Here is a 15,343-nt window from a genome sequence, read left to right as displayed (position 1 = left end):
ACTATCCTACGTATTGTTTGGCAATTATATGAAACCCTGTACAATGTAAATACATAACTGACCTTCACATAACCCAGGGATCTGTCTTGGCAAACTCATAAGAGGACAATCTGCATTTATATGACTGTAGGGAGCTAATAAAAGGACATCACTGGTGCAGTATTCCTGTCAAAACTGTCTCATCTGAATTTCATCAGGGACTTAGAACAAATTTCTCAATTTACAGAAATAGAAGACAGAAGAACAAGCGGAACCATGCAATGTGGGACACTTCTCACAACAGCTTTCTTGGTCTCTTCCAAAAACCAGTGTCATAAGGAAAAACAAGCATCAGGGGTTGTGATTGAACTTGAATAGTATCTAATGAGACATGAAGACCAAATGCAATGCAGGAATTTTTAATAGATTCAGCTTTGAAAAATTTACTTATTAAAGATATTTTGGGGACAACTGGAAATATATGTATGTTAATGTGAAAAATATGACATTACAGAATACTTACTAATTTCTTAGTTATTAATGTAGCATTGTAATTATGTAAAATTGTGTTCTTAAGAAATACATGCTAAAATACCTTGGCAAATTGTGATGATTTCTGTAATTTACTTTAAGTAATTCAGCAAAAAAATTTTATTGTCTATAAAATTCTAATAATATAAAAATAAAACATATACAGGGGTTGGGGTTGTAACTCAGAGTTACTGCGCTCACCTAGCATGCATGAAGCACTGGGTTCAATCTTGAGCACCCATAAAAATATTGTGTCCACCTATAACTAAAAAAAATAAATATTTAAAAATATATATACAAATGTATATATAAAATATATATTATATGTATATTAATATATACATTCAGTATATATCAAATATCACACAATGTTAATTCTGTGGCACCTTATACAGTTGTTCATTGTACTATTTTGCCCTTTCTGTTGTTTAAATTTTTTCATCATTAAAGGGTTTTTTCCTAAATTAAAGTAAGCCAAAGGAAAGGAACAGCCCATTGAGACTGAACATTATTACTATTGATGGCAAGAACTATTTATTGATCACCTATTACTATAATTTGGATCTGTAATGTCTCCCAAAGGCCCATATTTTAAAGACTTGGTCCTATATTGGGAGATTGTGGAAAATTTTAAGAGGTGGGGCCCAGTGAGCAGTTTTGAGTTCTTGGAAGCATGCTCTTGAAGAGGATTCTGAGATCCTACTCTCTTTTATTCTCTTTGGCTCCCTGATCATGAGGGGAGTAGTTTTGCCCCACCACATGCTTCCAACACAATGTACTGTCTCATCACAGTCCCAAAGCAATGGGGGAAACTGATCATGGACTTTAAATCTCCAAAACTATGAGACAAAACAAACTTACTTTCTTTATTAGTTGATTATTTTAGGTATTTTGTTATTATAGTAACAGAAATATGACTAGTACACCTATTATATATTAGAAACCATAGTAGTTGTTACATATACATTACTTAATTCACTCTTTTTAAAATTGTCGTAAAATACACAGAACATAAAATTTGTTAACAAATTTTAGGTATGCAATTTAGAACCTAAATACAGTCATATTGTAGGGCAACCATCACTATCATCCAACTCCAGAAATCTTTTCATCACACAAAATTGAAACTCTGTAACCTTTAAATAATAAGCCTCCATTTCTCTCTTTCCCAGAACTTGAATACTAGTGTTCTACTACGTTTCTGTGAATTTGATCACTCTAGACAAAATGTTCCCAAGATTATCCATGTTGTAAAATATGTCAGAATTCTTTCTTTTTAAGGCTGTATAATATTGTGTGTGTGTATGTGCGCGCGCGCACACGCCAGTTTTTGCCTACCCTACCCATTTATCCATCAACGGATACTTGGGTTGCTTCTATCTTTTGACATTGCTATGAAACATGCATGTGCAAATTCTCTTCAAGATCCTGCTTTCAACACTTTTGAGTATATATCCAGAAGTGGAATTGTTGGATCAAATGGTACTTCTAATTTTAATTTTTTTGAGATAAAAAAATCTTATTTCTCTGAATCTAGTCAATACTAGTTAGTTTCTGGTTTGTCTGTTTGGTATAAGGTATGATGTCAGTGTTTTTATGACTTTAATTTACATTTTTCTAATGCAATGATTATGAATACCTTTTCATGTCTTTATTAACTATTTGAATACCTTATCTGACTAAATGTCAATTCCATTTCTTTGCCTATTTCTAATTGTCTCTTTGCTTTTTTAGTTCTTGAGTTGGAGGTGTTCTTTATATATTCTGGATACTAACCATATCACAAATATGACTCGTAAATATTCTCCCCCATGCCATGGAAGAAGTTTACCCTATATTGATTCCCTCCATCATTTGATGGACAACCGTTTTTAATTTTGCCTATTTTTTCTCTTGTTGCTTCCTGATAGACTTTTCATATATCTGAAAGAATAGAATTTTAATCCATTTTTCTACATTAAAAAAACTAAAGTTTAGAGGATGTAACTAACTTGGCCAAGTCTACACAAATCACTCTGAGGTGAAGCCGAGTTCCCAATTCAGTTCCATCTGACACATTTCTACTACACTCTGCTGCTGTACTGATTTAAATATTTATATTGTTACCATATTAAGAATAATTAATTAGAATAAACTTTCTGTCCCATCCTGAATGTGCAGATTTGTCAGTTCTACAAACATAGAGTCTGATTAAAATTGATTAAGAGAAACTCTTTCCTCCAGATGGTAAGGCTTGGACAGCCAAATGTCTTATATATTATCTTCTTTGACATGTGAAGCACTGAGAAACTGAGAAAGATAAACAGTCACACAAGACTTCTGGCAAACTGTCACTCTGGGGAATAACTAAAAGAAGAGCGGGATAGGTCAAATATTATGATAGGAAATGTATGCTTGCATGGGACAGCAAGTCCATTGTGCAGATATTTTTTAGTATTGTACTCAATCGCTTACAGAATTGCTAAAGAGAGTTGATAGAGCTTTCTCCATAGAAAGGACTAATTTAGCTCCAATTTAATAATTGAAAGTGCCTTTGCATAGACCATAAAGAAAACTTCAACTTTTTCTATTTTTCTATACCACTGGCTTTGATGTAGGAGCCCACATCGTGAGACAACCTAAATCAGAGAACCCCCACAACAAAGTAGAACTTGAATCTCTTTTCTTCTAATCACCTCTGTACCTTTTGAAAGGAAACAGAAAGCAAGTTTTAGGTCCTATTTGCACTTCGTGTATCTATTAAACCTATCATATGAGTTTCTTACAAATTTTATTCTGGATATAGAAGACTGTTAAAACTTGGCAGCAGAGATACTAAAGCTTCTAACACCAAAATGGCAAGATTGTCTGATTTCAAAAAGGAAGGTCTACATTATAAAGGCTTAAATTGGCTAACCTTTGGGTTATGTACTCTGGTAACATCGATTAAAAATATATACATGTTTTTCCACCAACAGATTCATGTTTCATAAGTTTATAATTTAACAGCAAAGAGGACAGGGGCCTGGGAACACCTGCATGCTCATCCGTAGGGACTGATTGAGTATGTGCATTTATACAATAGAAAATTACATTGCTGTTTAAAAAGTAAATTAGTTCTTTATCTATGAACTTCAAAGGATGATATTTCTATGAAAATAGCAAATTGTAGACATGTTCATATTTTTGCCTAATGTGAGCCCAGAAAGAAGCATGGAAGATAGATAGCAGGGTGCTAATGATTGCCTCAGGACTGTAGGGAGAGTTGAAAGGGATATCATCATATCTCAAGCTGTAACTGGCTGCAACAAAAATATACTGCTTTGAAATTTTTTTAACACAGTAAACAAATTTTCAAGTTCTTTTCAGGCCTCAAAAAAATACAATCCCTAAAGTCAAATTTTAAGGAAAAGGAATGCCTTTTCCTTCTTCTAACCTTAGTTACCATTCACACAGAAGGGGGAAAAGGCTTTCATTTTGAATGAAGTAAGTAGCCTGAAAACAGTTTTGCAAGTTCACAGATGCCTAACTCTACCTTGATTGAGTATGAGAGGAAAATAGTGAGCCTAATATATCCTGAAATAAACATCCTATCATGGATTTTTAAAATATATACTGCTTGGCCAACTATGTAGGAAGGTCAAGCTGCTGATTGGAGCTGACCCCACCCCTAGAGTCAGACAGCGTGGGTTCAAAACCTCCTGCCACTCATTTGCTACAGAGCAACTGACTTGTGATAGCTCAGGCAAAAATTTGAAGTTATGAAGCTACTGCAAGCCAGGGAATGCTAGATTGCCAGCAAACCACCAGGCGATAGGAAGAGGCAAGGGAGGATTTCCCTGCAGGTTTCAGAGGGAAAATGTCTCTCCTGTCTTCATTTTAAACTTCCAGCCTCCAGAACTGTGAGGCAGTAAATTTATGTTCTTTTAAGCCACTCGTTTTGTTCCTTATGATTCTAGGAAACTAATAACACATATTCATTTTGAATAAATGCCAGCTGTAGTGAATTACAATGTACTTAAAATGCTTAGTAACCTCCAATTTTACACTTAATATAAAATCTTTATTTCTTATAAATGATATAATAATATTAAGAAACCCCTTTTCCTATCTTGAAGTAAACAAGATTCCCCATTCAAATACTATTGAGTTCCAGTCTCAATGTTAGTTATTAGTTTGCTAGGGCTGCTAGAGTGGGTAGCTTAAACAATGGGAATTCGTTTTCTCACAGCTCTGAAGGTTAGAAACTCTGAGATCAAGGTGTTGATAGTGCTGTAATTTTCTGAGGCCTCTCTCCTGGGCTTAATAGGATAGCAGCCTGCTCCCTGTGTTTTGCATCCTCTTCTCTCTATGCCTGTCTGTGTCCAAATTCCCTTTTAATAAGGACACCATAATGTTGAATTAAGGCCTATCTTAATGACTCCATTTTAATTTAATTATCTCTTTTGACATCCCATTTCCAAATATAGTCACATTCTGAGGTACTGAGGGTTAGGGATTCAATTCGTTTTTGGGTCTGTCCAAGTCTGTTTCGTATTGCCGTAACAAAATTTCTGAGCCTGGGTACTTTGTAAAGAGGTCTATTTGACATTATTCTGGTCACTGGAAAGTCCAGCCAGCATGGAGCCAGCATCAGGTGAGGGCCTCCTGTCTGCATTGCAACATGGCGGATGACATCACAACACAAGCACATGCAAGAGGCAATGAGCACAAACCACACAGCAAGACACATAGCAAGATGGGAAGTAAGAGACTGGGGAAGGGCGAGGCTTACTCTTTTATAATAACCCACTCTCATGGGAGCTAATCCACTCCTTGGAGAGTTAATACAACCCTGGAGACCAGCACTAATCCTTTCACAAGGGTGGTCATGACCCAATCACCTCCTACTAGGCCCCACCTTTTAAAGGTCTTAACACCATTACACTGGGGACTAAGTTTCCAGCATAAGAACCTTTGAAAGACAAACTATATACAAACCACGAGGATGGGCACAAAGCAGTCCATAAGAAGCTTGGAAAGGACTTTAGCCTGTGTGGAAGACTGTGCTCTCTACCAGCCTCTGTTCAATGTACTTATTACCACTTTGGCTACCAGAAAATAATGTACAGTAAGGTTTTTTAATAATAATGTACAGTAAGGTTTTTTAATAAGAGAATATTACAAAGCACCAAGTGATATTTGACAAAGGTGTTCTTCCTTTTTAACATCCTTTGTAAACATTCTTTGTTTGACACCTGCTCAACAAAAGCCTTTGACTTCTATAACGTCACTGCTCATCTTTTTGGAGGGTGATTACTCACTGAACTTATTCAGAGAATATTTAAATTTTCAGTTTTTCTATTGTTCCATATAAATGATACGCCTTGCAAAAAATGATCTCCCGGTTACAAAATTTATGTGCCTCTCTTCTATGCCTTGTCAATCTTACTTATACCATCTGAAGTTTCTCACCTTTCCTACTGCTTTCAGTATTGCTTAATATTAGATAATATCCAATAAGATAGTAAAGCATATTGGCCACAAATGCAGTCACAATTTTTTCACAAAAGAGTCTGTCTGATGACAATAAAACAAATGGCTGGAGAAAAATAAATCATGTAAAGCTGTACCTGTTGGCTGGTTTTAATTATACCAAAGTAAATTTTAGTCCCTAAAAATACTTCTTCACAGTAACAGTAACAACCATCCTCTTCTCCCCCAAAAAAAATCCCTGATAAAGAAAAATTAAAATTATTTAAGTATTCTCATAAGTTTCATTTTTAAAGAGTAAACTTAGATTAAGAGCATAATAGCCTCAGACGGCCTCATGCAGGCTCATTCTTGCCAAGGAAAGAGGCTGTGGACCCATTCCACATGAAAAACGGCTCAGCTCAGATTTCAAAAGATGCACAGCATCAGCTAAGCAAACACCTTCTTCCATAAAAAGAGTTTGTACAAAGAATTCCCTTATGTGTGAACACCTCCAGAAAACCTATTTTTTACCCAAAGAAATGCCTGGTAGTCCTGCAACCATATCAGGAATCATATCAATTGGTTACTTCTCTCTTATAATTCCCTGTATCTCACACTAGTTAGCTTTCAATCTTCACTGCCATCTAGAAATAAAAAAAAAAAAAAAAAAATGTCAGATTGAGAAATGGGAACCAGCTCAGTGTAGGACACCAGGAAGAAAAGCAGGTAGTGGGAGAATTTTGGATGGCTTTATTTGGAAAGAGCCAACTGGAGAAACAGAGGCTGAGGCTTTCTCACTGCCTTGTCTAGGTGACCCAACCAGAACAATTTTAGTAAAAGAAAAGTTTATTTGAGAGCTCACGGTTTCAGAGGTCTTAGTCCTTAGAAAGCTAACTTCATTCCTTGGGGCTCAAGGTGAGGCTGAACATCATGGCAGAAGAGTGTAGCAGAGGGAAGCAGCTCACATGATGATCAGAAAACAGAGAGAACGCCTCCATTCTCCAGATACAAAACATGTACCCCTTAGCCACGCCCCAATAAAGCACCTCCTCCAGCCACACCCCACCTGCCTTCAGTTACCTCTCAATTAATCCCACCAGGGATTAATTCACTGATTAGGTGAAGGCTATAACCCAACTATTTCTCCTCCAAATCTTCTTACGTTGTCTCACACATGAGCTTTTGGGGAACACTACATCTAAACCATAACAGCAGGTGAAATAATAGTGGCTACAGTGATAGGCAGACTAACACAGAACCTGAACCAAATCTCCTAAACCCAGCCCTCAGAACTTCCCATGTCACCTCCCCTTTTGTACCACCAGGGAAAGCAGGATGGTAGTTCTGTTATCTGATTTGCCATACTAAGAAAAATAGTATATGCATTTTACAAATACAATACCAAAGCAAGATCTTCAACTTGTCCAGGAAAAAAATAAAAATGACTGTAAGGAAATATTATGTAGTAAGGTTCTAAAAGGTTTAGTCTAATACTAAAATAAATCAAATAATCTAACTGCCCCCTCCACTCTAACCTACAACTTGAACCTTGGGATTTCACTTTATAGGTTTCTTTGTCTTAAATATAAATGGGAGAAGGATCAGAATGTCCACTTAAATAGATGCTTCCACAGAATTGAAAATACAAAGCAAGGAAATAGGCAGGAATCTTCAAAGTTACCTCAGTTGGCATGAAAATTGGATGTCCTCTCCAAAGGACATAAAGACATTGATCACTGTAATTTAACAAAAAGCCACTGAGTACCTGTGATGTGCTTGTCACTATGCTAGATTCACATGCTCACTAAGTCATAGTCTCTGCTTCCAAGAAACTCAGGTCTAATAAAGGAGATGGACATAGGATCATTAAATAATACGCAAGTGAAATGTTTAATTAATATTAAAAGCACCACAGAAAAAGGAAATTATTTAATTCTGTGGGATTCTAAAACAGTAAGAAGTGATAAAGAAGTGGGATCTCAAGAATGATAAGTATATGTGGACAAAATAGAGGTGGGGAGCCATTCCTGGCCAAGGGATCGGCACACAAGTATGCAGTTCAGACATTTAGGGAACAAGAGCCCAGATGGGATGAAGGTGGTATCAAAGGACAGGGGAGTTAGAGCATGAGATGAGATCAGAGGGAGAGACCCATTTGTAGGAAGAATACCACTAGGCTAATGGACAAAGCCTCTGAGACTTGAGAAAGAACTAGTAATCTAGTGTCACCCCAGATTATTTTTATGTTTCACATGTCATTTTTGTGCTTGCATCCCTATTGTGATGATTTTTGTGTTTGGTTAATACTTGAAATTTTATTGCAATCATGATAATAGAACTAAAAGACGGGCTTATACCTTGTACTTGAACCAGACCTTGGAAAATTGCTAAAGAGGGCTGGGGATGTAGCTAGGTGGTAAAGTGCTTGCCTAGCAAGTGTGAGACCCTGGGTTCAATCCCCAGAACTGCGGAAAAAAAAAAAAAAACAGTGAGAGAGTTTCCAATTTACATATAAATGTAAATTGCTGAAGAGAATGGCTTGATGCTTGATGGTAATAGATATAACTGGAATGAGAGAACCCCAGGACAAAGACAAAACCAGGAAAACAAAGAAGCATTATTTCCTTCATCTACTCTTCCTAGTGATCTTCCAGGGGCAAAATAGTTCTGGGTTTTGTTGAAATGAAGAAGATTGTTCTTTCACCAGCTGACTTCTTTTGATTCAACTCCTAGACATTTAATTAGGATTGATGGAAAACAGAAAATCTCTATATAGTCAAAGAAAATTCAGTAATTGAGGAAATTACTAGAATAATGTATGCTAACTGACTACTTAGAATTATTACAAAGATATTGCAGAGATCTGGTTGACTGTTTATCGAAAACATCTGGGTTTCCTTTCTTCATCTGCAGATGTAAGAGCGATATGTCTTTCTCAAGGGATGATTCCTTTGACATGTAATCACCCCCATCCTGGAGGTCTTGCTCCTCCTGTCATGCAGAAGCAGAAAGTCCATTTTTCCTTAGGATAAGGCCAGTCAGCAAACACAAGAGACTTATCATCGTTCTCCCTCTACCACATATCCTCTGCTCTTGAAAACTCTCCAACCCTTTCTTTTGTTGACATGGAATTCAATCTCTCTCCCCTATTGAGGTAGTCTTGAATAAAGACTTCTTTGACATTATTCCCATGAAAAGATCAGAGAATTCCCAACATAGGATGGTTTGATTTAGGACTTTTCACCATTATGATGATATGAAAGCATATCCACACCAGCATTCTGGTTTTCACTTTCAATATTGTATTTAATAAATTATGTGAGATCTTCAACATTTTATTATAAAATGGACTTTATGTTAGATGATTTTGCCCAACTATAGGTAATGTATGTATTCCAAACACATTTAAGGAAGGCAAAACTAAGTTGATTGGTAGATTAAAAGTGATAAACACATTTTTTATGTACAATGTTTCCAAGTTAAGATGGGCTTATTGGAATCTAGCCCTATCATAAGTTAAGGAACACCTTCAGTGTTCACAATCATTTGCCTTCGTTATGCAATGCTTCATATCAAGGATTTAAAGTTACCTGTTTCAGTGTTCCATAGAGCACCTGCATGAGGTAAGCTTATCATTGTGATTACTTTTTGGCATACAAAAATTTGAAACTGAAATTATTTAAAGTTTAGACTTCAAAATTAAATCAAGATTCCAATTAAGAAGTTCTAGAATATTATTAAATCCTTCGACCTCTGATTTCTTGATTAGAAAACAGAAGTACTATGTGAGCCAACTTGGAAATCTGGCCAATGATACTTCCTTTTATTGATTAGAAAAGCAGCTACAGGGTCTTGCAAAGAGCCAGAAGAAGTTGCAAAGAGAGAAGACAGCAGTGTTGGTGTTATGGAGACTTTGGTTCAAAGTATAGCTCTACCACTGATTATCTCTGTGATTTTCAACAAATTACTTAACCCAAAGGCTCAGTTTTGCGGGGAAGATGGATAATAATGCACACTTGCCAGGGTTTTATGAGTCATGTGAGATAATGTGTGTAAATTAGGCAAATGGTGGTTTCCACCACTTTCTCTGGCCATGGATATCCAAGACAAATGTGCATTGCTCACCATCTAAAATGGCATCTATAGAATGTGCCAGGCCAGAGTCAGAAACTTGAGAAAGTTTCTATCTTCCTGTGTCTTAAGGTGATGGTGTCTCCTACCAGCTCCATTCAGCCTTACAGCTGGGCCTCGCCTATCATCGGGGAACCTCTCTTCCCCAGGACAGCAAATGCCTCCAAGTGTCTTAAGCATGGGGGGACACTCTTGCCCAATCCCTCACAGCACAAGTAGACTCAGTATGCTTGCAAAAAGCAATATGAGAAAAATGTTGGTTTTGAACTGCTTCTACAGAAAACAAAAGCAGGCAAAATAAGATCAAACAAAAAAAAATCTGAGGTAAACAAATAGGATTCTTAACTTCATTTTTAGAAAAAGTACAAAAAAAGATTCTAAAATGTTTAAACTTGATAGAGGAATTTGGCAGTGTTTTAATTTCAGTAGAGGGATAAATGGATATGGAGTTGTAGACATTGCATTTCAGCTGTACCTCTCAGGCAAAAACCATTCAGTTTTTAATACTGATAAAAAATCATCTAAAAAAATGATGTCTTCCAGAAAAATCTCATCAAGCTAGAGATTCTGATAATATCAACATGGGTCATAGAACATCTCATTTAAATATTAATAGCATATTATTTTTATGAAAAGCACTTTGGAAATCGCTTCCCTGTTTCATTAGGTTTTATTATGTTCTCAATCTTACAGATTTTCCATCAAAATTCACATATAAGACTGTACAGAAAGTGGCCAAAGTCATGAGTTGAATCACAGGCTTGACTTAGAAACCATGAAGGTTTGAAAACTTTTATTTCCTAATTCAGAAAGCAATTCAAAACTTCCAATTAATTGATAGTATTCATCTTTCAGGCATCTTCATTCCATTTTCTTAATTTTCCATCTTCTACTCTCCACCCACATGACTCTGCTTTTCTCCTGGCAATTCAGATAATAACACAAGGTTAACAAGGAGGTCAACATCTGTGCTGATTATTCACAGAAGAAAAATATTTCTCAACTTTGTACATTTGTTGCAGGCAGAGCAATTTTTTCTCTTCGTTTCCATAGATACAGTAAGTCTGATTATTAATCAGAATGATAGACCATAAATCACAAAGCCAGTTAATTATTATCTTTGTTAAACATTTTCTTGTTTACTAATTGGTCCCACTTTCGTTCTACTGAACATGATTTTGAAGGCTAATTAAATTTAGATCATTTCAGACATATACGTAGCAAACACTATTTTACCATGCTTGATGATGGGTAAACTATGATCAAAGAATGATATAATACAGATGATATGAAATAATGTATACTTGTTTCTGAAAAGACAGATCAGAAAGGTTGAATGTCTTATTCTCCATATGACAGGCACTTCAGTTTCTATCTTCCACAGCTTCCTTCTGCAAATTATGGAGATATTATTTTCAGTCTTCCTCTCCAGTATACATCTAATAGAGTATTATTTTTAAAAACTTCAAAATTTAGTGACAAATATTTCATGCACAGGAGACAGTTAAAGCTAATAACTAAGCCAGTAACTAACTAGTGGGGATAAGAAAAGTGCAATAAATAAAACTAGAGGGCACATCCAAATCTACCACTGTTAAGCTATTCTACACAGCCCACCTCACATGCCACCATGAACAGAGGAAGATTGGCTCAACTTGCCCCCCATTGCCTTCATTCTGAGTCACTTTTCTTGTTCATCATCTTAAAATGCTAACAAACCTCACATTTATTTACTTTCACCGCCTATTTTATTTTCTTCTGCTTTACTCTTTTCTATTACCTCTTACATGTTACATTGAGCATGGAATTATTTATACCTGGGCTTCTCGATCCTGGCACTACTGACATTTTAGACCAGATAGCTCTTTGTTAAGGGGGTGGGCGCTGAACTGTGCATCACAGGAGGTATACCTCTACCCACTAGATTCAGTAACACCACCCACCCCAAATCTTATCCATCAAAGATTTCACCAGACATTGCCAAATGTCTCCTGGTAAGCAAGATCAATCACCAGTTGAAAATCATGGGTTTACACTGACATTTACTAATTTATGTATTGATCCATGCAATAAATGTTTATTAGATGAATATTATGAATCAGGTGCTTGACCACAGCAGTAAAAAGACATAATGCTTGATCTCTACTAACCTAAAATTTAATCATAAGTATGAATAAGTAATCTTCCAAATATAATTTAGTATATATCCACAGAGGTGAGAACAAAGCATTACTAGAACAAAACAAAAGGAGACCTAACCCAGATTAGAGGTGGGGAGAAGGCAAAGCTTTTTACAAAGAAAGAGGCACTTAACTGCACACCCCCAAAAGATGAGTGCAAATTATCTCCGTGAAAAAATAAAAAATGGAAGAGTGTTCCAGGCAAGGCGGAAAAGTGGGCAAAAGCATATAGATGAAAGATCAAGTCAGGCACTGTTTGGCAATGAGAGGTGTAGGCAGGAACCAAATCACACAGTGTCTTGCGTTTCACATCAGGGAGTTTTGACTTTATTCTAAGGATAGCAATGAAATATGATTTTGCTCCTCAGGACAATGACTCTACCTAGGCTCTCTTGCCCTGACCGTTGATCTCTAGATAAATGTCCTTCTGATATGTCAGTCCGTGGGTACTTCTAGAACTTGTTCTTGGGCAGCCTAAAATTTTACCAATGAAGCCTTCTTTGTAAGCTTTATCCACTCTTTTAACAGGAACAAGATGGATACCATCAATTTTGCATCATAAAAGAATGAGGGAGTACTGCTGCAAGTAAAGACACAAAAAACTAAAACTCCACTGTGTTTTTCAATATTAGATAAGTATAAATTCTAATGGTATTTTGTGTGACCATAACCAAGTAGAGTCCAAGTTTTTGGTGCACTAATTAAATTAATGCTCAAAGCAGCCCTTAAGATTATAAGAAAAGTTAACTTGCCATTTACAGATAAAACTAAGAAAAAAGCAAATTGATGGCTTGTCAGCTTTGTACAGCCTAGATTTACCCTTTCCTAGCCTTGATGTTATATCTTGTCAGATTTGTCTAGAATTCAATTGAGATTTCTGAGCCATAAGGGTTTGATTTTAATTACGTATCTAACACATCCATTACATAAGGACTCGATTTGGTCTTTGTGTGAGGGAAAAACAGTATATATGCAGGTGATGCTTGTTTAATATATCACACACTAAGGAAGATATTTGGCAAGAGAGAGAGAAAACAACTTGATGTGACTTTGAACAGTATCTGAGTCACAAAGAAGAAAGTCAAATGAATGCTCAACATATTGGAAGAATTTTTTTTTTTTTTACCAAGCAGTGACTGTTTTAACAGAATGTGTTTTTGATATAATCAGATTGGAATTTGAAGGATGAAAATTTGGTAGCACTGCTTTGCTATGAAGTATCCTCACTCAAAGCAAAGCTTTGTAGAATATGTCCATTTGCAAGTAAATAAGTTTGAATTTATTTCCTCCTTATCATCTGTTCACTACAGAATAAAACAGTGGGAGAAAGGGTTGTGCAGAAAATAAAGCTAGAGATTAACTTTTCTCTCCATTTCTGTAAAGGTTCATCTTTTCTTCTGCAGAAGTAGTCAGGGATACCACCTGTGACCTTTAGCACACTGGAAAGCAATTCTTGTTCACTGATATTTTCTCACAGGTCAGATAGTTCTTAAAGTTCCCATAAATTGTCTTTTTTACATTTTTAATTCTAAATGTTTAGAAGGACTTCTAAGTGCCAGAGAATCTAACCCTCCCCTGAAACTGTTACTTTTGTTTTGTAAGGTTGGTTTCACATCAGAAATAAATTTTAATATCACTTCAGGGGCCTTACAAATGTGGGTTTAAAAGTATCTCATTCTTTCTATGTGGTCATCGGTATTTAATTCTTCCTAACAGTATTTAAATTTTCAAAGGTATTCAACAAAAATTAAGTAATTATAAGTATTAATTATTAACAATTATTAATTTATTATTATAAATAATATCATATAATATATTATATAATAGCATATTATATTTCAATATGATTAATTATTATAATAGTATAATATATAATAGTATATTGATTATTAATAATAATTATTAATCATAATTACAATGATCTTTTGCCATACTTGTATTGTTATGATTTTTTTAATGTAGAAAAATTGGGCTTGATTTTGAAAGAAAAGCAAACAAAAGAGAGAGATGGCTAAAGATAGGTATAGTTATGTTGTAATTCATAGTGGTCACTGATTAATAGCCTCCATTGAGTCTCACAGTCAATGAGTAATACACTGAGATCTAAAGATGCCCTGATGAAAAAGACAAAATTTAATCTGAATGAGTATAATAACATTCTTAAAGAAAGAGTGTGTCCATCACAAATTGGTGGAGAATATGGAAAAGCAGGGGTGTTCTGATATGAAATCTTCAAAAATGAAAATTTAAGGATTAATTTTTTGTTCCATCTTCCAGAGGAACAAAAGTAGTTTAGCTCATTTAACATAGAGTACCACAATCCCATGAAAAAATGTTCTCCCTTCCAGGAAGATTGCACTCTATCTAAATCTCACTGCTCTGATTCTGATTCCAGATGAATCTGCCTACTGGTCAATCAATAGCCATGAGTGCTGGTAGAGTAATACTCTTATCCCATACACTCATCTCATGAGCCTGGTGAAGGAGAGTCCATCACACCAGTCTTTAGCACATCTACTCTCAGACTAACTATACAGGACTTAGAATTGTAGACTTACCAAGATAATAAATGCCCCATCATTCCTCTTGACATGATTGTGGTACTGACTATTGGCTCTCACCATTTCAAAACACTATAACCCAAACTTACCCATTTCCTGTGAACATTAAACAATATGTAGAACCATAAATATAAACTATATGTATCCTGTATGAATAAGTGATGATATCAGTTATTCATTCATCTGTTCCATATACATCACTCGCTCTGTTTGCCAGGTTCTTTACTAAGTAGTGGAGATGTGCCATTCCCACCCTAGAACAGCTTGCAGCACAGCAGGGGAGGCAGAAATGTGCATAAACATGAGGTAAGATGAAATACACTGAAACAGTGGTTTGTACAAGTGAAACCAAAGCAAGTGGAGGGAGAAACTGATTCTGTGTGCAACTGGGTGAGGAGGGGTTAGTTCAATAATTTAAAATAAACAAATAACCATCATTTTCTGTCTCATGCAGTAATGACTACAGAATTTGTACTTTTTGTCTGACTTATAAAGACCAGCTCAGATATTTTATAAGCAAAGATTTTC

This window comes from Marmota flaviventris, chromosome 11 (assembly GCF_047511675.1).
Source record: "Marmota flaviventris isolate mMarFla1 chromosome 11, mMarFla1.hap1, whole genome shotgun sequence".
Taxonomy (NCBI): Eukaryota; Metazoa; Chordata; class Mammalia; order Rodentia; family Sciuridae; genus Marmota; species Marmota flaviventris.
This window is presented reverse-complemented; position numbering follows the sequence as displayed.